At 43.5% G+C, this 25,818-nt stretch overlaps 1 protein-coding gene across 2 annotated transcripts in view; it reads right to left on the reverse strand.

The window, feature by feature from the left end:
• The window catches only part of FNDC3B (fibronectin type III domain containing 3B), a 408,921-nt gene extending 386,497 nt beyond the window's left edge, over positions 1 to 22,424 (reverse strand). For both annotated transcript variants that reach the window (XM_030575639.1, XM_030575641.1), the window contains exon 1: positions 22,244 to 22,424. The gene's annotated coding sequence lies outside the window, so the exon portion shown is untranslated. The remainder of the gene's footprint in view (positions 1 to 22,243) is intronic.
• Between the last annotated feature and the right edge of the window lie 3,394 nt (positions 22,425 to 25,818).

A 25,818-nucleotide genomic window follows, 5' to 3' on the forward strand; every position in this document is an offset into this window, starting at 1 on the left:
TGCTATATAACAGCCAAGTATTATCACTATTAAAATTTGACTAATAAATAGGTAATGGGATAAACAGCCTACCCAAGACAGTAGGGGTGACTAAAGGTGTTACTCCATGATGCCTGCATTGTGGCCTGTGTGATATCAGTCTCCAGACTGTCTTTCTTAAATGTTTAGAAAATGCCTCGCAAATCTTGGATGCTACTGCAAATAAGTCAGTCCAGCTCCTCAGAGATATGTGTCCACACTAAAAAAAAAAATGCTACCAAGACTCTGGACACGAATTAGCACCCTTGTTAAGGGAGAGTGACCACAATGCAAAATACCATGTGACTTGCCCCATGCCAATGTTTCCAAGCAAATGCTGTTTACACTTTAATTGCATTAAATTCCTGCAGCCTCAATATGATACTAGGGTTCCAGACAGCAAACAAAACGAGATTTGCTGGCACAAAAAAAGATGCATGTGAAACCACCACTGGTTTTTAAGTCTAAGTCAAACTCAAGCCACGGTTAATTCTGCACTGAATGTTCATACAACTCTAAAAGGGGAGCATCCGGTTATTCTATAAGCCTGGAGTAATTGCAAGCTAATTCTCACTTTGTTTGCAAGGAATCTTAGCCACAGGTTCTGTTTCAGCACCACTGTACTTCTTCATGCTCTTCAATTAAGTAAACACTAATAAGGACAAGAGTCCAAATTCATAAACAAGGAAAGATGACTGTTTTGTAAATGGCTAAGTGATATAGAGGCAGACACAATTATTTCTGTTAAGTGGCTCATACCCGGACACTGTCACCATCTGGAATTTTGCTTGGCTTTTATCTCTCCACTACTGGCGGATGAACACAAGCTCTAAATTTATATTAATACAAAGAGAGAGAATCAAAACAATTGCTATCTTCACCTGAACAAGAGCTCTGTATAAGCACAAAAGTTTGTCTCTCTCCCCAATAGAAGCTGGTCCAATAAAAGGTATTACCTCACCCACCTTGTCTCTCTAAGGTCCTGGGACTGACATGGCTGCAACAACACTGCATAATCCATGTTGTCTCATTTAAAGTGAAATCTGGCTTCAACTGCACTGATTTATTTTCCTGTTTCTTTCAGAGAAAACAGCTTTGTCAACAAGATCCTGTGTTCCCATGTTGTAAGAGAAATAAATCAGATGAAAATGTGCCTGACTATTTAATCCATATTCTTCTGCCCAAGAAACATTAACCACTCACTGTCACAAGCATTTCTGCAGAGAAAGAGAACACTGCCAGTCAATATCAAACAAAGCTAGCTCAGCTTGGCTCCAAGCAATTAGTTAGATAATACTTCTACTACTCACTTGTACATGCTGATTTTTCCAATTCAAAGTATTGGGGATAGCATAAACAGCGATTCACTATTATGCATTCCAGCTCTAACGTTGTAAAGACTCAATTTTATTTTTTTCAATCAACATCTTTCCTACTTTGGAGGTGCACATGTGAGTCTGCATCCACAAGGAACTTTTAACTAGTGTAAAATGTGTTTCACATTAAAAAAAACTGGAAGAGGTTTGATCAATCTATCATTTCCACGCAAATCCCTTCACTTCTTCAGAAGGATGAAATTGAGATGTTTTGATTATCATATATCAGGTATCAGAGGGTAGCCGTGTTAGTCTGGATCTGTAAAAGCAGCAAAGAATCCTGTGGCACCTTATAGACTAACAGACGTTTTGGAGCATGAGCTTTCGTGGGTGAATTGCTTAGGGATGAGGAAGTGGGTATTCACCCACGAAAGCTCATGCTCCAAAACGTCTGTTAGTCTATAAGGTGCCACAGGATTCTTGATTATCATAAATATTTTTTGACCACAAAAAATTGGCCTGGTTACCTTTTAACTAAAATGGAAATATGTTGATTTGCTTCATGTAAACAGAGTATACGGTGTAATCTGATTTATATTAGAAGTTCACATATGAAATGGGAGCAAATAGGCAATGTATTCATTGTTAATGACTTTGGATCCAGCCCTCCAGTCTTTACTGAGGCCTGTCATGCACTGCCTTCAAGACTGCAGGATCAATCCCATATTTATGGGAGAAAATATTCATTGTTCAACTTCTGCTGTTCAAGCTCTTTGAAAATAATCTAAGGCCTGGTCTACACTTAACATTTAGTTTGACATAACTAAGGCACTCAGGAGTGTGAAAAACCTACAGCCTCTGAGTACAGTACTGTAGCTATATTGACCTAACCACAAGTGTAAGTGTAGACTTAGCTAGGTGGACAGAAGAATGCTTCCACTGACCTATAATTGCTTTGGGAGGTGTTGTACGCTTTATCTACACTATGTTTTATGCCGGCATAGCTTCAGCACTTTAGCAATGCCACAATAATCCCATATAACCTTTAGGCCATATCTGTACTATCTAAGGACACATCTTCACTAGCAACTAGCCACGGTAGCACTTTAACATGGCTTGTGTAGTCATGTAGCTCTCCCAGCGCTATAAAAAACCCCACCTGTGCGGTTCCCAGCGCTGGAGCACTGTCTACACTGGCACTTTGCAGCACTGAAACTTGCAGCTCTCCGGGGGGTGTTTTTTTTCACATCCCTAAGCAAGAAAGTTGCAGCGCTGTAAGGTGCCAGCGTAGGCAAGCCCCAAGAGTAAGAGTCTTTGGCATTAGGCAAAAAGGTGAAGGACTTTTCTAACATGTCTGTAAACCTAGATGTTACTATTTATCAGTTGATATGCAGAAACCCAAAAAATATACAACTTAAAATCAATAATTCTCTTTACCACATTTTGAGTACGCTCCAAATTAAAAAAGAGATTAGTTTATTAAACTACTATTTGTACTAAGCAACAGCAACAACAACAAAAAAGAAATCAAACATTCTTCAGATCGGGTTAATATATTTTTGGATAATTAAACAGCAATGGAAATGCGCAATTCTTAAAGATGACTAATTAATATAAAGCAAATTTTACATGCCCAGAAGGCAGCCATTCTAATTGCATGGTTCCCTTTTTCATGATTTATTGCTGACAGTTCTGCAAACTTCTCTATGACACATATACACGCACTATAGCAATATTAGCATTTTCACATGACAATTCTTCTGCACTTGACTAATTCTTCTCAAAGCAACAGTAGGGTGGCTTAGCTAAGCACAACAGAAAGAGAATCAAAGGTCATATTTGTTATCCTAACTATTGAGGGCCCGAGAAATATTTTCAAAGATATTGAACTCTGTTGATGTATCCAGCTCTAAGGGAAAAGCTGGCTTGTCCAGTAGGAATAAAGCTAGGAGGATGACGAAACAGAGTTATAGCAGCTGACCAGACCTCACTGGGGCCATTTTATACCATCAGGCATCCTAGCTTCCCTCTGTGCACACACCAGGTACAACATTCTGCAGATGTGCAAGGACCTGAAGAAGGGGAAATAAATCTCATTAATCTTCCTCTCTCTTTGATGATAGTAGTACACCTAAATCTCTTAGTGAGCTTCGAAAAATCTCAACCTTCAATATTTATTAATGCTCCAGCAACACTCAATCATGGCTAGAACAGACTATAGCAACCATATTAAATGTTCATCTATTATGGTTACAAGTAGCTCCTAAACTGAAAGATTAGCGAAAACAATATCTTTCTATTTCTCTCTTCTCCCCCTACCCTGGTTGCCTACTTTGTGCATGACAGCACTTTTGAATAACGTCAACTTCACTGTTTCCCCTTCACAGTCAAGGCAAATTCTTTTATCATTTGTGTGGTCCTTGAACCCAAGCATCAGGGGAGAGAAAAACACTTTTTTTTTTTTTTTAATAGGAAAATGAAAAAATCCTAACACAAAAATAGAATATATGGTTCAGATTATCTTGGGCATGGTAGGTATAACAGAAAAGCAAATTCTGTTCTACTTAAAATTAAAGACTTAGGAACTGGCTGAAACTCAGTGATCTATACTTGAGTTTACATGTTCATAATCTAGAACAACTATAGTAAACGGTACCAAATTTGAAAATAGATACAGTAGTCTATCCTTTTAGTTTCTTTAGAGAAGAAGCATGTGACCCATCACTTTAATATATCCAATCCACTGCGAGGTCAATGCTGCATCCCATCTGCAGTAAGGCGTTGATTTTACTGTATGAAATGTGGCAGGAGACCTGGTGGCCTGCATTTCTATTTAATGTAATTTAAATGGTCAATTAAATTATCAGTTTGTTTTGATTTGTCCAGGGAATGGATTGCTAACGAAGTTGATACAAGCTTTAGGGTCTGAAGAATCATACAGAAGATATTAATTAAATGTTCACTAAATGGTTTGCGTCTGTCAACCAGTGCAATCTACAAAAAACAAGGGCACATGAAGATCCTGTCTGTGTGTTCACATTAACACCATGTGTAACCATGAGTACAGAGGTGTAAATGAAATATAACACTTCCTTAATTATCTTCAAATTTCCTACATTAATAAACGGTCAGAATAGCATTGCAATGGAACAGTGTGAGCATCCGGTATTTAAATACAGAGTGTAATCTGAATTTTGAGACCAAATTAAAAAACCAAAAGCCCACCACACCCTCACATACACCCTAAACATAATTTAAAGTTTCCTGGTGAAAAATGCCTTTCCACCTCGCTTAAGGAAAAATTTTGTGACTCTGGTGTAAAAAACAGTTTCTCAACACTTTCATCCTGAAATCTTTAAATGTAATTATTCTCAATTGTATCTTGTATGCAGTTTCATCTCTCTCCGATCCAGCGTTCAGAGAAACACCTTTAATCTTATGTCATGCAACTAAATCCCACATTTTCATCCAATTTAGGTGCATAAATACTTTTGACAATTTGAGTCTTAAACACTTCCTTGAAGAACCAGAAACATTCTATCCAGCATGGCCCTATTAGAGAAGGCACCAGCAAAAAAAAAATTTGTTTTTGAAACGAGGTAGGAGGCCTCACACACTAGCCTTCTTCTGTCTTGAGCCTGGGCACAGCTGAGCAGCAAAGGCAATGAATTGAGGCAACCATTTTTCACATAATTAATAGAAAAGTAACTCTGCAGAGGATAGAAGAGGAGAAAAGTGGACCGATCCATCCTGCAGTTCCAATGTACTTTCTGACTTGAATACAAAATCTTTTCTGACCATCTGGAGCTAGACCAGGCATTGGGCCAAAATTTTGTAATTCCTTCTCAAAGTAAAATGACAGATCAGTAACTGCCACATCGCTAACGCATAGCCAGAAGGGAGCACCTCATATCCTATCCAGCACTCCCTGGAGTTTTACAGATGCAGTAAAAACAAAGTGTTTCCAAAAAATCTGCCCTATCCTCAATGCTCAGACCGAACAGTCATAATGTCACCTTTGAGCAAAGCCAATCGCAGTTACATATGAGACAGGATGTTAATGGGTTTGTCCATATTTCATTTACAGGATACTGTATGTTCTTAAATGATGACAGGTTCACAAAGCCAACAGTCTCAAAATTGTGTCTGGTGCCCTGACGGAAGCACTTTTCACTGCCATACAGACACAACACCTGAGGAACAGAATTTCTAACTCTCCAATGGTACATAATATCTGATTCCAAGTTTGACAAGGAGGAAGATATGAAACCCTAAAATTGTCACTGGTCCATCAGTTTAGGCGGGGTGGGGAGGGGTTCCTTTGGCACTTGTCCAACAAACTATCTACAGCTTGTCATGGATCTTGCACTATTGTAATTATCAATTCCTAACACAACAGATCAAAAGTGCTCCAAAAACACCAGCCCCCCGATTTATCAGAAATGGTGCTATGCTCTATACTCTCAGACTGTTCCCTCCCTTCATCTTGCTTCTGCTTACACACTCTCTCTCTCTCTCTCTCTCTCCCCTCCATGTTCTACCTCTCCCATCTTTTCTATTTCCATTTGCAAAGCAGACTAGTACCAGTAACCCTGTTAGCTTTGTCTCCTCATAGCCAATATGACACTTTAAGGTATGTCACATTTAATAAGCTGGGTCCCAAACAACTTACTGGCCAGCTGGATAAGGGACATGAAGTTGGCTCAGACAGATATTTAAAACAATAGCACTGCCAACAGAAAGACTGTGCAACAGTTGGCAAACTGGAGAAACTGAAACTGTCATACAGCAGCTCGCTCAAGGTCTAGGATATTCCTTTTACTGAATGAGCAAGAAATATAAAGAGGAAAAAAACTGTTGGTGTGTAACTTCAGTGTTTATATGTTTATATATAAACATTGTCCTTGAAGGCCAATCCAACAACTCCCAGCGACATCTTGATGCAGGCTATTCAGACAACACTGGAAAATAAAATGTAGCCATCTCTAAATGGTAAACAGATTGTGGTTACAGAAGTTTCTCAATGACCTGGCTCACTCTTGCATCTTGTGTTATTATCCAGAACTAGGCGATCACTGCTATGAAAAAGATCAGAGATCCCTTTGGTTATATTACCCACACAGGTCCTTGCAGTAAGGCTGCATAACTTGCACAAACATAACCATTTCTCCTAGCCATTGCATAAAGCAGTTTAACAGATTTGGATGCTCCTGCGAAGATCTCCTCAGGGGAAAGGAAATATAAAACTGATAAAATGTTGCCCATATAAAATCTTATAAAAACACTAAGAAAATCATGTAGCTACACGATTTCTCTCTATTTCAACACTGCCAGCAAGCACAGCCACTGTCACGGCTCTGCATAGCAACCACTGCCACCTGTAATATATCTCCATGTGATTAATGGATTTTAAATGAGTTACAGTGTATGTTCTATGTCTAAATAAGTCTCAGACAGAACCAAGACATGTATCTTCTGTTTGGTTATTATGATAAGCACCAATGAACTGGCAAAGTCAGTAAAAATAGAAACCTGTTAGAACAGTTTATGGAATAATAAAAATATCCCCAGCCATAAATTCAATAGGGCCTAATCAAACAAGTAAATTATGCCACAGACGTGAGAAACTAACATCAAATCTGTTTTATTTAAGTGCAGGCAGAGTATTTATTTAACAGTTTGGGTCATTTTTCCCCCTTATTTTGGACCAAGTTCTGTGGAAGTTTTGCTCCATTAAGTACTACAGAATTTGACCCTTTATTTCTTTTTACCTAACACTTCAAATATCATGCAATTTATGAAAGCAGCAAAGAATCCTGTGGCACCTTACAGACTAACAGACGTTTTGGAGCATGAGCTTTCGTGAGTGAACACCCATTTCGTCAGATGCATGTAGTGGAAATTTCCAGGGGCAGGTATATATATGCAAACAAGCTAGAGATAATGAGGTTAGTTCAATCAGGGAGGATGAGGCCGTGTTCTAGCAGTTGAGGTGTGAAAACCAAGGGAGGAGAAACTGGTTCTGTAGTTGGCAAGCCATTCACAGTCTTTGTTTAATCCTGAGCTGATGGTGTCAAATTTGCAGATGAACTGAAGCTCAGCAGTTTCTCTTTGAAGTCTGGTCCTGAAGTTTTTTTAGCTGCAGGATGGCCACCTTAAGGTCTGCTATAGTGTGGCCAGGGAGGTTGCAATTTATGGCACACCAGCAGCAATTCCAGGTGTTCCAGGTGAAATCACATTAGAAGAATCAAATTGTTAGACTTTCATGAATCAAAGCTGGAACATACTGTACAGTGACAAAATCTGAATCAACCATGAGCTCCTTGCCTAGTAACAGGATTTATTATCCTAATGTAATAATAATGGCGTGGTGTAGCACTGATGGTGTCTTATTGAATTCTTATTATAGTGGCGCTGTTTGTGAGGCTCTAGTTTTTTTTGAGATTTGTTATAACTCCAGCCATAAAAATTTGCAACTGCCTAAAAGATGGCATTAACAATGTCAGTTTGGGAGAGAATGTTTTTATACTAAAACCAGAGTGGGATTTATAAATTTAGCAATCTGAAAACTTTCAAAGCTCATTAATTTAGAGCTCCTAAACTCCAGAGACTGCTCACTTTCTTTTAACCCACTGCAGACTTTGGATGCAGATACAGGGCAAAATTATCTGCTGTCATAAATGGAAACAAATGAAACTATGTCCACTTACTCCAGAAGAAAATCTGGCCCATAATAGACAAATTATTTGATTTAGAAAAATATATTTAAAACAGTACCTACGCAAACAATATCTAAACCATTTTTACTATAGTGGACTTAGTGAAACAATGAAGCTGTTAGACTATCATATCAATAATCCGTCACTGAACACTTTCTAAAAAAATAAAAGCATATTCCATTCCTTTGAAAACATATCTGCATTTTCATCGTGCAAAATATGAAGAAAATAATATGCAATTTGAACATTTCCTTCTCTAACTTCCTCCAGGATTACTTTTTGAGTAGCAATTAAAAAGCCAACGCAAACCCATTTAAACACACAAATCACAGCTAAAATAGTTTGGGATTAACCTTAAACTGGAAATTAAAATTGGAAATTCATAGCTGAGGCTCACACTCTTTCTTAGCTCACCATCTGCACCTTAAGAACACTGCACACAACGATCCTACATCAGGGAGGGCCTCAGCACAAACCGATTTGATATTCTGTGCAAACGGCTGTAGCTCAGGTACCCTCACACAGCAAAGTGAGTTATGGATTTAATACCAGCCTGAATTATGAGTTTACTGGATTTTGATGGGGTGTTGATTTTAACCTAGCTATGCTAAGTCTGCATAGCTGTAACAGCTCTCCAGGATGGGTGAGGTAATACCTGTTATTGGACTAATGTCTGTTGGTGAGAGAGACAAGCTTTCGAGTTTACAGCTCACCCACCTTGCTCTCTAATATCCTGGGACCAACACAGCTATAACAACACTGCATACAGCTCTCAGGAGTCAGAGACCAATATTTCCCCATAAGCTTTCATAAATGTCCATGACTTTTGACATTTTGTGGATTTGTACGTACCAGTGAGAGGGTGGATAGGAAGGTGAATGAACAGGTAAATAGCTGAACAACATTTATGGAGCATTTGCACAAAAAGGCTGATAGAGATCAGTGATGGTGCAGGGGGACATACCCAACCAGGCCAATGGATACAATCAACTGAGGATCCACAAGCATGAAGGGCACAATCCTATTTCCTTTGAGGTTACAAAACAAAGCAAAAATACCACCTCCTACTGGAGTCACTAGGATCAGGATCATGTCCTACAGCAAAAGGCAGGATTAAACTAAACCAGGTATAGCACAAGAGTGGTTAGTTATAAGGCAGTCTAAGACAGCTACCAGTCCAGACATTTATGGGAGGGGCAGTGCCGATTTTTGTACTGAAAGAATACAGAATTTGGGGTGAGGATCCAATGGTGGAATGCTAGGAAATAGTCTTGATAACATCTATGATTTGAGACACTATTACAGACTCACTGTGACGTTTCCTGAATGTTAACACAACCCATCTAAAGTCCACATAAATATGAAAACAGCAGTCACTTTATTTTTGACATATAAGTTGCTCTCTGCTGAGATTCAGCTGATATGAAGCACCTTTTTTATTTGCTCTTTTACTTCATTGACAAACATAGCCTAAGGATGTTAAATCAAGCATTGTGCAAGGAAGTGACACAGGTAACAGCTGTTCCAGCATAAGAGCAAGAAGACTCATAAGCACATGGACAATTCTCAAAAAATTCTGTTGTGCTCTAATCCTTAGAATAGATAAAAATGAATTACTGAGACTACCAGAGCACCTATAATAATCTAGATCAAGAATTTCCACTGTTTTGGCACAATGAGATATACTGTTATGTCTAACAGTCTAAAGAGTTATGAATCTAAATGGCAATATATTCAATTTTTAAACCAACAAAATTAATCCTTGTCTTTATGTCCAAGACATCTACTGTATTTCTTGTCTTCCAACAGAAAACAGACCTGTATTTTTCCAAAAAGAGAGCTGAAAACATGCAGAAGTAGAGTATAAAAAACATTAATTCTCCTTAGTGGAGCACTCACTTAAATTAACAAATCATTTGGATCGCACACGATTTAAGATCCCATTTTCTCTTTAACCTGTTCTTGTAACAGTACCCTGTTTGTGGCTCTGATGCCTCTTCTTTCTTCTCCGATACCTAATAATGTCACTTATTTAAATGGGGGGGGGCACAAAAAAAGATGTTCAGCTCTAGAAATACAGCGTAAAGAATTTCAGAGTCCCTTTCTGACAACACCTCCTGAAATTTGTACTTTGAAGTTTAATTTCGGACACAAGTTTAACACCTCATTTCGCCACTCTCCCCTGCTGTTGGCAACATTATGCACCTCCCTGCCACCCAGAGCAAAACCTAGGTGTCCTGACTCCAACCTCCCTCTTGACCCACACATCTAGGCCATATCCAAATGTTGCTGTTTTTTCCCCCTCCATAAGATCTCCAAAATACATAATTTCCATTTGCCCAAACAGCTAACACTGCTATTCAGAAACCCATTATCCGCTGTCTCCTACTACTAAAACCCAACTACTGAAACTTTCTCCACTTAATCCTCCTTAATACCCAACTCAATCCCTTCAGGTCCATTCAAAACATTATCTTGTCTAGTCATTCTGACCACATTGTTCTCCCCTGCTCTCTCCCTCATACTCAAAATCCCCACAGGATCATGTGCAAGTTTCTGGTCTTTACAACTTAGCTCCTTCCCATTTATCCACTTGTGAAGCATCCTCTGCCCCCCACTCTACCAAGGATGCCAGCTTCCATATCAGTTTGTTCACTTGTCCCACAAGCGATATCACTTTCTTCTATGCTGCTCCTTATGCAAGGAATACCCTCCGCAAATTAATCAGAAAAACCACAGCCCCACTTGCAAATCTCTCTTCAAACCCTACCTACTTCTAACTGATGCCTACGGGAAACTTATCAATTGATTATGTCTATGTAAATGACCAGCAGGCACTTCTGACATTTCTATTTTTTTCTTTTTATGAATAAGATATAAATCTAAAACAGCTATATCTGCATAGAGCTGGCCTATTTAAATGCATGTTGTTGTTTTTTTTAAATATCTCAGTTAGTACAGTCATTAGATCTTTAGCTCTTCAGCAGAGGGCCCCTTTTTTCTTGAATCCTTAGAAGACTGGGACTCTGAGGCTGCCGAGGATCTCTAGGTACTACCATAATATAAATAATAATATCACTGCATAGTAAAGATGACTGAACAGCTGCTCTTCCAGCTGACTGTACATGGAAAAATAACAAATCTATCAGATGTGTGCTTGATTAATGAATAAGCTAGATAGAGCAATCCACTGAAACACAGGATGGTCCCACAGATGTAAACATCTCATTAGCAGAAGGAAGAGTGCTTTGTTTTTTAATATAGAATAAGATAAACAGTTACTTCCTTTAATGCATTTTGCTTTGAGATACAGTATTTTCAGACAAAAACTTTCCACCATTACAAAATAACACTTGCAACAGTCCTCTTCAAGGTAGCCATTGCAACAAGTTCCCTAGTCAACCTGCCAATGCAGAATATATGACAATAGCTAGTAGTGCCCCGTTACTCAACTCAAGAGATGACTCAGTGGAAACTGGCATTTGAAAAACTTCTTGTCATCCTATACTAGGTTCAACTGAATAGGAACAAATTTCTCACCTTTGTTAAAGCAACAGCCTTCCAGCCCAACCACACTTAATTATGGTATGGTGAATTAAAGTAGCATTTTCAGGCCCAAAAGGTTTTGCTTAAAAATGATTTTACAAAATCTAATTAAATAGAAAGACTTTCATTAATTGTATGTGACTGGAAAGAGGGAATTTAAAATAAATGATAGAAATAAGTATTCCCTTGAAGTGTTGGAAACCCAGACACATCAACATTGTGTTAGCACCTGCTAAGTTAAATTGAATAGCAACTGATTGAAATGGACCAATATAGTTTCGCTATCCAAGCTGAGGCAAGTTCAGTAGCAAACACAGTAAAAAGTAAATCAGGTTCCATCTGTCAGTGCAACTGTTCCTATAGAATTGCTACAAAAGAATGAGCATGTTACACTATCATATACTGTCATACAAATTTATTTTTAGCTGAAACAACAAACTTGGTTCAAAGTGCATTCCAAGCTTCTGTTTTTATGATACTAGTGTTATCTTGTCAGTAATTTCAACCCTTGCTATAGCTTAACCCGTCCACAGTGTCAGAAAGTGCCGATTTATTTTGAACTAACATGCCACATTAGTTACTCAACTCTTCACACTGCAATCACTCTACTTATTGAAATGTATTTACTTGGAAAGGTTTCAGTATTTCCACCCCAATTACAAAAAATAATTAGATGTCAGAGACCCACAATAGGTAATGCCGTGCCCTCTATAAAGCAAAAAACGTTATGGGGGTGGGGGAAGGCAATTCAGCCAAGAGGCAACGATTATGAAAGGAAACAATTCTTCCACTGGAAAGTGGCTCTTTCTAAATCTGGTAGGGAAGTACCCTCCTCCAGTCTTCCCTGCCCCAGCACAGTTTCGCCAGCAGTCAGGGGCCATGGCTGTCGTTATGCAGGTCATAGTCCTGATAAGATATGCCACCTCAAAAGCCACTAACACTGTACGCAGTTGGTAAATAGCCCCACTACCTCTGTACTGACAGTTCACTCATCCCTACACCCGTGGGAGGGAGGAGGAAGTGCTTTAAGTCGCTCAATGAAGACATCTCTGGAAAATTCATAAGCTCCAGAAGGAAGTGTGTCTAGCATGTCTGTTATAAAAACCACCACCACAATCTGGACATAACACAGGGTGTTTTTATTAATCATTATTATTTGTATACCAATCAAATCTACAACTCCTGTTGTACAAGTTAATGTCCAATCAAAGAGAAGACACAGTTTCTGCCCCAAGTAGGTAACAAACTAAATGTGGGAGAACTAAATGGGAAAAGTGAATGGAGGGAAATTTCTCTGGGTGCCAGCAAGGACTTGTGAAAACCTCCTCATCCCCTCTACACATCCAGAAGGGGGTTTGGTGGACAAAGGAGGAATGTATAAAAAACATCAACCTTTTCAATGAGCAGACATACCATACAGTAACACAAATCATCAACTATAATTCATTTCTTGAAAGTTGTCCTCTAGCTACCTGCTTACTAAGGTTTTCTATAGCACCCTCCATTATAGTATCTCCATTCATGGAACTGAATTCAGAACCTAAATGTACTTTACTAGATGCAAACTATTAATTGTGCATCCAGGCATACATTATATGATGTGTATGGAACACAATCAACCATGGGCGTTTTGGCTATCCACCCACACTGTCAAACAGAAAGCTGGTTCTCCCTCAGACCCATATCAAAAGTGGCACAAGCAGCTGGCCTACTCAGGACCACTCTTTAGTCCTGGGGGAACTCTGTACCACTGCGCATGCGCAGAACTTACTCTCTGCAGATTTCTTTGCCTCCCCACAGAAAAATTACCTTCTGACAGGGAAGCAAAGGGAAGCCACAACAGCAGTATGTTTTGGGTGCCCAGGGCAGCTGGCAGAGAAGTAAATCACTGTGGGGCAGAGGTGGGAGTGGAGAGGATCCGGCTGGCGGTGCCTACTCTGGGCCAGGCTCAGCTGTTAGTCCCAGCTGGGCTAGGGAGGACAGCAATTCCTCTTCCCCTGCACGGCATCCGGGACTGGGTCAGACCCACCCCCAGATTTCTCCCCTAGTTGTAGGAAGCTCTACAAACTCCCCTGCACACACACTTCCTGCATTCATCACTCCTCAACTGCAGGGGGAGGGATCCCTGTACAGGGAGCTGCTTCCTCATCCACCCAACCCTCATGCATCCAGACCCCCTCATACCCAGACCCTCCCACGAGCTTCACTCCCCACACTCAGAACCCTCCCCCAAACGAGCCCCTCTCCCCCTGCACCTGGACCACCCTGATGAGCCCCCCACACCCAGACCCCCTGCTAAGCTCTATCCCTACACCCAGACCCCCTAGTCCCAACCACCTTCACCTAGACCTTCCTGCAGAGTTCCATTATCATTGCACCCAGAACCCCTCCAACAAGCCCATGTGCATCCAGATCTCCTGGGTATCCAGATTCCCCCACTGAGCCTCCCACACCCAGATTGTCCCACACTGAACCCTCTCAACTCGCACCTGGATTCCCCCACACTAAGCCCCTCCACACTTGGATCCTGCCTTGTTGAGCCTGCCTGCCCACACCTGGTGCACTTGGCATAGAGGGGCAGGGCCCTGGGGTGTTTCTGGGCAGGCCTGATCCTTACACTATGTCAGGGTTGTGTGCAGCCACACTGCTGAGTCTGTATCCCGGGTGGGATGGGGTGAGAAGTGCACAGTGATCTCCTAGTAATCTCTCCAGTGGTCTGTGCTCTCCAATGCCATGCTGGAGCCTCCACATTTATTTGACAAATAAAATTTGCAGAATTTTAAAATAATGTGTGCAGGATTTTTAATTTTTTGGCACAGAATGCCCTCAGGAATAACTCTTACAATGTGAGAACACTAGGAAGGGCTCAGTGGCTCACACTAACATGACTGTAGCTGACTGTCCAAGCAGGAAATTGCACAGGTTTTTTGTGAACATATGTCAAGACCGAAGTTCTCTCTAAGCTGTGTGACTGCACAGCTGCCTATTAAGTGCCAAGCAAGTGCTCAGGGCTGTGGCAGGGAGAGATGCCTCTCCCCCCCGCTCCAGGCGACAGTGCCCCTTCCTGGGGCCTGACCCAGCCTGGCCCGGACAGTACTGGGTTTATTTTCCCTACCCCACCCTCTCAGCTAGTCAGCTGCCTGCCAGTGATGGGGGCAAGGGGCAGATGGAAAGGAGCCCACAGCTGCTGCAGCGGCCTGGACTGCAGACGGACCTGCCACAGCCAAGGGACAGTCCAGTTGAGGCAGTTTACAAAAATTCTTCCAGCCCTATGGCACATATATTATACCAACCTGGACCCCGTTAGACCTACTTACCACAGTGTAACTTACACATCACCTCTGAATTTAACCCAATAAGTTCACAGAGAACCACTATGTGCTTTGTATCTTTTTCACTACATAAACTAGTACCAAGCAGAGAATAATGGGTCTAATCAAGAATAATCCCCTACTGCTGTTTTTTTTCAGTATTGCCAAGTCCAAACAGTCAAAAGTCACAAGCTATGCCATTTAATATCATGACTTTGGCTTAAAAAATCATGAGATTTAAAAAACAAAACACACACTGGGTTCTTTTTATCTGCCTTCTGATTTGGGAGTCTTTGGAGTTCACATTTTCAAACTTTTTTTTTCCATTGAAATGAAAGCTGAGATTCTCAAATAACAAGATGATTTCAGGAACTCAGGCTATAAGAAAAGATAGCCAAAATCATGAGACTTAGCAACACTGCTCACTTCCAAGTGCAAATGCACAATTCGGGCTTGATTTTCAGATTTAGTACTTACATTGTTAGATACGTATCTAAGTCAGATATTTGAGCGTCTAACTTTACGCACCCAAGTCTGAAATCCAGAACCTTTGTGTTTTGGGCTCTGTCATCTTTGCTCTATTGATCTGACCCTTATATAGGTGCTATTACCTGCTATATGTGTGCTCTAAACTAGAATTTTTCTTTGCTCATGTCTGTTTAGACACCTCACATTATTTGTTTTCCTGGATGCTGCCTAACAGGAAATATATTTAATGCCTTCAAGTATCCATGAAAGCTGTATCTTCCTTTCCTTTTTGTTCTATTACTCTACACTGATAAATAATATTCAAGAGGCATATGACACTAATGAGGCACCCAGGTCAGAAACCAAACTTCCTACAAGTAAAGTTACTTACCATATTATCCAGGCTGCCCTCTGACACTCATCTTTTGTCATAAAACAGGCATGTACTTTCCTGACAATGGTGTTCCATTCTATGTATCCAAAGAAGTGAGCTGTAGCTCACGAAAGCTCATGCTGAAATACATTTGTTAGTCTCTAAGGTGCCACAAGTACTCCTGTTCTTTTTCCTGACAATAGCATCAGAATACATGAGCATGGGTGCAAGTAGCTAAGCAATGAAGCACTAAATGTGGATCAATGAGATGGATGCCCAAAACAAATCAAACCTATCCATTCTAATTCAGCTTCTGCATCCAAGGTTCAGGAGCTCTACCATCACACCTTATAGCAGGGTTCAGCTTAACTAACCAATACTACAAAAACATGGAGATCAACAGATGTGGAATTTGCTTAGTTCTATAATGTAACTGAATATTAATGCTTCATTGCAGGAAGCAGGAGGGGAGGAGTAAAAAAAAAAAAGTTACCACTATGCCAGGCCCTGACAAAACTGGCTAAAAACTCATTAAGTGGGATGTGTCTGAATTTTTGCTGACTAGATTACAGGGGTGAGGGAGACTGTTCCATGATATTCCAAGAGCTTCTAGGCATAGAGAGCCATTTCTCTCACTTATCTTTTCAAAATATGCTTCGTGAAGCATACTTCCGAAAGCATCAAGTACATATTTAGAGACAAAACATACTCCTTGTTTATAATTCATCCTTCCCTGAGAGTCTAACACACGTGTTCAAACTAAGTGTTAGACAGACCATTCCAAAAGAATTCCATATACTCCTATATAAAGCAGCTTTATGTTATATAACCATAAGGAGAGGAAAGTTACATACTCTTTAGCAAGGGAACAACTACATCCTAAAACTTAAATCACAGAGTAGAGAAAGCAAGGAGTCACATAGATTCCAGAGAATTCCCATGTTCTTCTTTACGATGAGCAAAAATGCAAAGTGAATCATTTAAATTAATTGTTGGCATTACTCCACTGAAGTCAACAAAGTTACATCATTGATGAATCCGGCTCAAATGCAATAGGAGGTGCCTGGATAGTGGATGTCAATGTTAGTGGAATTGTTTGCTTTCTCCAGAGAAAAAAAAGCAACACAATTATTATTCATAATGTTAGATTTATATATTGTAAGTCACTCTGATAAGATGGCATTGTAATGATTTCAGTTTAGTAAATGGAAGATTATCCCAAATGGTAACCATCATTCACTAATAACTGCATGCCGCTATAATTATAAGTCAGTATTACTCAAAGGAAAATAGGGAATATTTTACATACTGTAACTATAACATGTATTTTTATGCAGCTAACAGCTGACAAATACAAGGGTACATTATTTGTCAATGGCTTGTGAGTTTCGTAACAGATTGTATGATATAATTTAACAGAAAATTAGTGATCATAAAAAAATCTATAATCTTCTCCAGTCCTGTTTCTATCTTATTTGATTATAATTCAGTAGACAAGGGAAAAAATGTGTTTAAGTTTCAATACTTCACATGTACTTTTAACACAAATAAGATATGCAGCTTACCAAATTTCATATACATCAGAAAGCTGCACTAGTCAATTTTTGTTCTCAAATGCTTCACTGGGAACAGCACATACATATAAGGGCAAAATTTAGCCAACTGTATTTAGCAGGATTTGTCTTACATCCCCCATTTAATTGCCATGATTTGCACAAAGAATATTTTACATGCAAGTAAATACTAACAATAATATACTAATAGGTAATTTTAAGAAGTTGCAAAGTATTTTAATTTGCTCTAATTCTTTTATAAACTTACTATATAGTTATTAAATATATATAGTTAAATATGATATAGTTAAAATACCAACATCTTAAATTAAGGATCCTTCTAACTTTCATTCTGAGTACTTCATAAAGATAATTCTAGCTATATTTTACTGTAATCTATCTCAAAAACATTTACAATATACACTTCTGGGACCAAATCTTATTGCCCTTACTCAGTCATTACCCTGGGCAAATTCCCATTGACTTTAGTTTATAAATAGATCTGAACAGTCAAGTAAGTACCAAATTCAAAGTTGGCTTTTTGTCATTAATAATATAACACTTAAGTAGACTATTGTTGTAATTTAAAGTGCTATACTTATTCCAAAATGTACATCCATGCATGCAGTTTCTGTGACTTTTACAGCTTTGACAAAAGTATATTGACAGAAAATGCTGTTTTTTTTAGAAGACCGTGTTGAATGTATTATAATATATTTTTGTTGGAAAAGGATTCATATTATACTTTGTTAAAACTGACATTTTGCTGTTTTTATGTTACAGATGCAGAACTTGTTTTCAACTTTTGTTTACTTAGAAGGTAATACGCCCCTTGGATATCTTCTATCTGCAGTACAGTTTATTTGTAACAAGATTATTAATTAGTTTAAATACAAAAAGTGTGTCACTCAAAAAGAGATATTTTAACCTTTAAACTTTTTAGTAGTGTGTGTGATGGCAATTTATCCTTTCACAAGGAAAGGAAACTTAAATTGTCCTTCAATGCCATATCATTAAGAAATTCTACAGGCTTTTTTGTGCAAAACTGAAGTTTAGAGTGATTGCACTTATCTTCTAGTGAACATACCGATAATGTTATGGTCTTGCAGCCAGATTATGGGCACAGATTTAGTATATGTAACAGCATGCTCTCTAAGGAGACTAATCTCTCCAGTGTGCTGTTACAAATTCCATAACAAAGCGCAAGTTTAAATTATCTTTTTTCCTGGATATTTGTAATCCAATAAAGAATCCATTATACTGAGAGAGGATATGTTTAGAACTGATAATTAAAATGCTAACTAACACATATCAACTGGAAAACTGTTTAAGGAGTTATCTATTTTGAAATTCACAAACATTCCTGCCTGTAGATGGCCTGTTACTGTTGTGTATCTACTGGCTCCTATTTCCACTTTGTTGTTTGAAGAACTTCCCTCTTCCCACATACCTTCTGTCTCCAGGGGCAGATCACACGGTGACACTAAACCATGGTCATAAACAACCCTACTTCTGATATTCTTGTTTTAAAGGATTCCCTGTTGCTCAAGTGCTGTATCTTGGTAGTGCAGGGAAGATCAGTTAAGCAAGTTAACTGCTGATTTAAGACATCCTTCAGCTCCACATCAGCTTATACAGCAAAAATGAAAATTTCAGTCTTGCTGACTTGCAGTATGTTTCACCACACAGTTATGATCTACAGAGGCACACAAGTCCCCAGATTTAATGGCCTGATACCAAACCATTCTTTGTGGAGGGTCCTTGACTCTGGAATTAATTTGCCTGGTAGTCTGACAGATTCTGAGTTTGCCAGTCCTTGCTCTGATCTCAAAGGTCAATCTCTTTTCTCAGGCTTTTGCTTGGGTGGAAGAGGTGATGAAATGGATTGAGAGACAAAGTCATTTGCTGTATTCAGTTGTGTGGTACTTTTTGTAATAATATACATTTTAGAAGTTAAAAGTAAGGTCCCAATACTGAAACCATTTACTCATACTGAAAACTTGACTCATGTGTGAGTTTTTGCAGAATTGGGCCCTAAATTTTTGGGCAAAAAAACCAATTAAACAGTTCACAAATGAACTGTCCCTCATCTCACACACGTATACACACTCTTCATATATTTACTTGTGTAAATTTAACCCTCTAAATTTACACAAGTCCAGACTCCTCATCCCTTTCCTTAGGGGTGCTGCTGGAAGACAAAGTGAGCAAATTAATGTAATCTACATCTGATGAAAAATTTATGTGCACGAAGTTTCTGATATACTCTGACTTCTAGGTGGTTATTACTACCATATCCTGAAGAGCTTTTATGAAACTAGGAGCCGGAGTACAATCACTTCCAATTAAATATTTAATTAATAGACAGCATTATTGAGAAGATAGTTTCAAACTGCAAGCTTCCCACAGACACAACCTCAAGCTTCCCATCCAAAATATATTTGTTATTATTGAGTATATGTAAACTATATACTCAGTTTTGGAAGCTGACATTCTTCATTTATCTCCTGGCCAGGTAGCCGGTAGGATAACAGTGTGAAAAATCTCACCAATGTCCCAGCAATGACCTGAAATGAACCCACATGAGCAGAGCCACTTCAAAAATGGGAACTGATTCAGCTTCCACGCCTTGGGCTACATTAAGAGCATAAGCTGCTCAAACAATACCAAACTGGGAGGAATGACATAGTGCACTTTTGGGCCAGTAGAACCCTGTGTCATATTAGGCTCTGAGATGTAACCACCAAAACACGGCGCCCTTGAGACTGATGACTGGCAGAGCAGATATTAGAAGAAACTGGGAGAAGGGCACTGACAGGTTGCTTCTGTGTAAGACTCCACTGAGAACAGGGTGTAAGGAAAGAGCACTTCATAGCCTGAATGACCCTGGGCATGCTGCCAAGAAATATCTTCCTCTTCTGGTGGCAACAACAGCATACTTCCCTAACTAGCTCCTCTATTATTGCCCAGAGACATGCAGGTGGTAAGAAAGGAGTGGGGGATGAGAATAGGGATAGCATGTCTCTTACAAGGGAGGCTGTCCAGCCAGTATTCTGCCTGTGTCTAGACTAGGAAAATAGGTCACAATCAGAAGCATAATAGCTAACATGTTGTTAAACTCTAGTGCAGACAGTGTTTAACACCTTTTAAAAAACATTATCTAACTGTGGTCTGCCCTAGGCTTCTCAGCAAGGTAAACAGTTAGAGAGTACAACGAATACAATGAAGGCACAGGAACCAGGAAACCTGAAATCTGTTCCCAACTATGGCACTGATTCTCTGTGGGACCTTCAGTTACGTAATCGCTCTGTGCCTCAGTTTCCCCACCTGTGAAATAGAGATAGTGCTCCCCTACCTCCTTAAACTGATTACAGATCCTCAGAGGGAAGGTGCTATTAAAACTGCAAGTTATATATATTATCTAAAGAATATGGGTGGGATGAATTGCTTCTTACTTTAAACTCCAGACCACACAACCTTAGCCAAAACCTTAGTATATAAACGGAATATTTGACAGGAGTGAGGGGGAAAGAGCTAAGCTGAGTTTGAAAGACGATAAACTTTCAAGAAATATTTTTCAAGCTCCTTCTCCTGGTAATGTGCCATTTTTAAAGGTGTTTGGCAGAAGAAATAAAGTTTCCAGGATTTTTTCTTTACAAAGTGGTGTCAGCAAAGGAGGGGTTCTGGGAGGGAGGTTCAGGATTGGGAGGATGTTGCTTGGGTCAATCTGTCTGTGTCTCGCTCTCTTTTTCTCCAAAGTGCCCCCTAGATCCAGACATTTTGGAAAGAGTTTGTAGGTAGCTGGAGACTCGGCTGGTGCTACGAGGAGGAGCCTTGGCTTCTTCACCCGGGTGACATTCCCCAAGCCGGGCAGAGGGGCCAGACAGTACGTGCTGGCCGCAAAGGGGAGGTTCTCCCTCCCCCGCCCCGCACCCATCGCCTCCTGCTCCCAAACCCAGCCGGAGGGCACAGACTTCCAACCTCCCTTCTAATCTCACACACGCAGCTCCTCCTGCAGGGAGCCAGAGGCTGGGGAGAAGGGAGGCTCCCCTCCCCCCCCCAAAACCTCTTCCAAGTTGAAAGCCGATTTTCCATTCCGGCTCCGCTTGCCATTGCAGGATGACTATCAAAGAAAGGAGAGAAGAGGCGGCGGCGGCGGGGGGGGACCGAGGAGAGGAGACGGGGCAGGGAGTGCGGGCTGGCGCGGTGCTGCGGAGGGGGCAGGGAGAGGAGAGGCCAGGCAGGCTGAGTCCGGCAGCGCTCCGCGGAGCCTCTCTGGATTACTAGGCTCTGATGGAGTGTCTCCCGGCCCCCAACCGCTTCCCCTCCCGGGGCCGAGCCCCGACACCAGCCCGCTTCCCCAGCCTGCTCGAGAGGAGGCGTCAGCATTTCGGCCGCCACCCCCAGGGCTGTAAAAGACCCACGTTCCACCCTGGAGCGCCGTTCCCTCCCCCTCAAAAAAAATCACCCTCCCCACCCCGCACTGCAACGTGTGGCTACAGGGGGCCGCCCCAAGAGCAAACAGATGGTCCCGGCTGGGTCTGTTGCCCCCGGGATGCTGGGGGGGGGCGTTATACGAGCCCTATGATTGGGGGGCACAGGGATAAGGGGGGGCAAATCGGGGTGGGGGCACGAGGACCAAGCTGGTTGTCTCTCCCCCCGGCACCGGCAAATAGGGGAAACTTTCTGCAAAGTGCCGCCGTTTCCCGTGCTCCGTGCAAGCCGCCGGCTCCGGGAAGCGGGTTGCGCGGCGCGCCCACCCCAGCCCTGTCTCGGCCCTTCCCCGCCGAAACAAACCGGGTGGGGGGAGCCGCGGACTAACCCCGGGGGGCTCCACTTGTGCCGCCCCAGCTCCCGGCTGCTGCAGCCGCGGGGACACGGCGTGAGCCCCGCCGCGGGGCTGCCCCGCTTCGCGGCCGGGCCAGCGCCGCCGCCTTACCTTCGCAGGGGCTGAAACGGGGGCGGGGTGAGCGGCCCGGGCGCGGCGAGCCCGTCCTCGGCAGGCAGTGCGGCGAGAGCCCGGCGGGGGCTACCAGGAGAGCTCGGAGGGGGATTCCGCCATGTCAATGATGTCGGGACCACATGGGGACGTGCGACCAGCCCACACTACCATACAGTCTGGAGTAGCAGCTACTGTGGAAAAAAATCAGCGGCGAGAGGCGGGCGGGGAACGGGGGGCGGGCGAAGGGAGGGACCCGCTGCGCCGGCCCGAGAGCCCGCTGGCCGCCGGGCAGCTGCCCCGCCTAGGGCCGTGCTCAGCGCCTGGCAAGTCCCCGCCTGGCCCGTCGCGGCCCGGGCCAGGCGCCCATGCACCCCCCACGCAGAACCCAGCTGGGCGGGTTGAGGGAGTGACCCTTGCGGGGAGTGAGAGCCTGGAGCAGCCCCTGCCCCACTGCCTGTTCACACAGACTGTCTCCTACCCAATCTGCTCCTCCACTCCCCTCTTACCTTGCCTGCCTCCCAGCCCGCGCCCCATCCCCTTCTGCCCCCAGCCCCATCACCCCTTCCCTCCACCCCCAGCCCCTTCATCCCCCTCTGCCCCACCACCCCTTCTCTGCACTCCCATCCTCTCCTGCCCCCAGCCCCATGCCTTCTGCCCCCAGTCTGTACCCACCCATTTCTTCTGCCCCATCACCCCTCTCTTCCCTCCTGACCCCCAGTTTCTACCCCATCCTCTTCTGCCCCCAGCCCCATCACCCTTCTCCTCCCTCCTGACCCCCAGTCTGTACCCCCATCCCCTTCCTCCTGACCCATCTTTACCCACCTACCCCTTTCTGTCACCCAGCCCCTGCCCATCACCCCTTCATCTCCTTCTGCCCCCAGTCTCTACCCCACCCATTCCCTTCAGTCCCTTCATCCCTCCCCTCCCTCCTGACCCCCAGTCTCTACCCCATCCTTTTCTGCCCCCAGCCCCTCCCTCCTGACCCCAGTCTCTATCCCCCAGCCCCTTCTGCTCCCTGTCCCATCCCCTCCCTTCTGACTCCAGTCTGTACTCCAGCCATCCCCTTCTGCCCCCCAGCTCCTGCCCCATCACCTCTCCCTCCTGACCTCCATCCTGACCCTAGTCTCTACCCTGCCCAGCCCCTGCCCCATCACCCCTTCTCTCCACCCCATCCTCTTCTGCCCCTGCCCCATCACCCCTCTCCTCTCTGCTGATCCCCAGTTTCTATCCTACCTATCCCCTGCTGCATCATCCCTTCCCTCCGTCCTGACCCCCCGTCTCTACCCCCCCATCCCCTTCTGCTCCCCAGCCCGTCCCTTCTGATCCCAGTCTACCCCCATCCCCTTCTGCTCCCTGCCCCATCCCCTCCCTCCTGACTCCAGTCTGTACCCCAGCCATCCCCTTCTGCCCCCAGCCCATGCTCCATCACCCCTTCTTTCCACCCCATCCCCTTCTGCCCCTGCTGCATCACCCCTCCCCTTCCTCCTGACCCCCAGTCTCTACTCCACCCATCCCCTTCTGCCCTCATCCCCTGCCACATGACCCCTCCTCTCCCTCTTGACCCCCAATCTCTACCCCATCCATCCCCTTCTGTCCCAGTCCCTGCCCTATCACCCCTTTATCTCCCTCCTGATCCCCAGTGCCCTACTGGGGAATCCTGATTCCATCCATCTTGTGTAGATTGTAAACTCTTTGGGACAGGGACGGTCTTTACTTTTGTGGCTTATAGAGCACACTGCCAGCACAGGAACCACTGAATACATGCATACAGTTCTGCTGCCAAGTACTCTCTCTTCTTCCTGATTGTGCAGAGGCCTCTGCAGTAATGAGAGGGAAAAAACACCTCTACAGATCCCCCTTGTCAGGTCCTTGGTATGGGATTGGGGGGAAGAAACATCTTGGCATCCACCTTCCATAGTCCCTGGAGTGAGGAAACCACCTCAGTGCAACCCACCAGCGACCTGTTCTTTCACCTTCTGGTATAGAAAGGGCAAGAAGTAACCTATCCCAGCACCTGTGCAGTGGGAAGGAAGAGATGTTTTCCTTTCTGCCCTAACATCTAGAGTAGAATGGTGGAAACTTAGTAAATTGCCTCTAAACACAGCACCCAGGTGGGTGTGAGACAATATAGGAATCTCATCTAAAACTTCAGTCTGGCTGCAGGATAGGCCTGGCTTCCTGCCTCAACCCTGGGTGGATCCCCCTGGTCCTACCACTCTGAGACTGGGTCTCTGTGCTGCAGTCCCAAAGTTTGCAACTGTTTCACAACACAGGCTCAACTCCCTTTCACTCCAGGGACTTGTGACCAGTGAGTTGTTCACCTCACACTGCCCACCAGGGAAGCTAATGATCCAACCAGCAGACCAAATTCAGTGATGAATCCTGGTCACGGACCACCTGAGGCATGTTGCGCATATGCGAAGAGAAAGAGGACTCGAAAACAGCGTCTTCAGAACAAAGCATTATTTATTCATTCCTCATTAATACAAACCACACAGAGAAAAGGATACAGCAATATGGCCTCTATATCTGGGAGGGACTTACACCTTAAACATTCCTTGCCAGCTTTTGTAAGTTCCCCTCTGCCTGGCTACTTCCATCACTGGCAGGGTGAAGCAGACTTTCCTGCTGCAGCAGGATCCCTGTCTCTGTATGTCTCAGAGAGACAAGGTGCCTCAGTCAGTCTGTCAGCTTTCACTGACCGCCTAGGACAGCTTCTAGCAACTCACTCAATCCTCCTCCTTTGTTGGCTTCTTTGAGGTTTCGGATCCATATTGATCCTCAGCTTAGCCTTGGGAAAAGTAGACCACGCAGGTCTGGATCAGGCGACACCTGGGAAGGGCAGGAAGGGTCGGACGGCACTCCCCAGATGTCTGGGTGGGGGCACATTTCTGCCAGGTTCAGCGCAGCAGCTGTCTGGGAGAGTGCCTGGCTGCAGCAGCAGCAGGCTGCCCCCCGCCCAGGCTCAGATTCTGGAGACCATGGCTGAGCAAGTTGGAGCCCCCCAGCCCCTCTGGCATGCTCAGAGTCGAGTCCTGTCCCCAGAAGCTGAGCCTGGGCGGGGGGCAGCCTGCTGCTGCTGCAGCCTGGCACTCTCCCAGGAAGCTGCTATACAGCACCAGACAGCACCCAGGAGTGGCCTCAGGGCCTGACTGCCAAGAAGAGCAGCCCAACATGCCAGGGGGAGCCAGTGCAGCAGGAGGATAGAGCCCCTCCCCAGGTAATGGGGGATAGGGAGAGCATGGGGGCTGGGAGTGGGAAAGAGTCATGTGGGGAGGTCATGTGCCCCCTCTTTAGCTGGTGCCCCCCCTTTGTGTCCCTCCCATGAGTCGTCCATCATGGGGTATTCCCCAATTGATAGCTCCCCCCCATTATTTCTTCAAGGTGCCATTCAGCGGCAGCTCCAGGCACGAGTCCCTGCAAGGGCGGCAGTCAGGCTGCCTTCAGCAGCTTGCCTGCGGGAGGTCCACCAGTCCCGCGGATTCGGCAGCAAGTATGCTGAAGCCGCAGGACCGGCGGACCTCCTGCAGGCATGCCGCTGAATCCACGGGACCAGCGACCTCCTGCAGACA

The sequence above is a fragment of the Gopherus evgoodei genome, chromosome 9, assembly GCF_007399415.2.
Source record: "Gopherus evgoodei ecotype Sinaloan lineage chromosome 9, rGopEvg1_v1.p, whole genome shotgun sequence".
Classification (NCBI taxonomy): domain Eukaryota; kingdom Metazoa; phylum Chordata; order Testudines; family Testudinidae; genus Gopherus; species Gopherus evgoodei.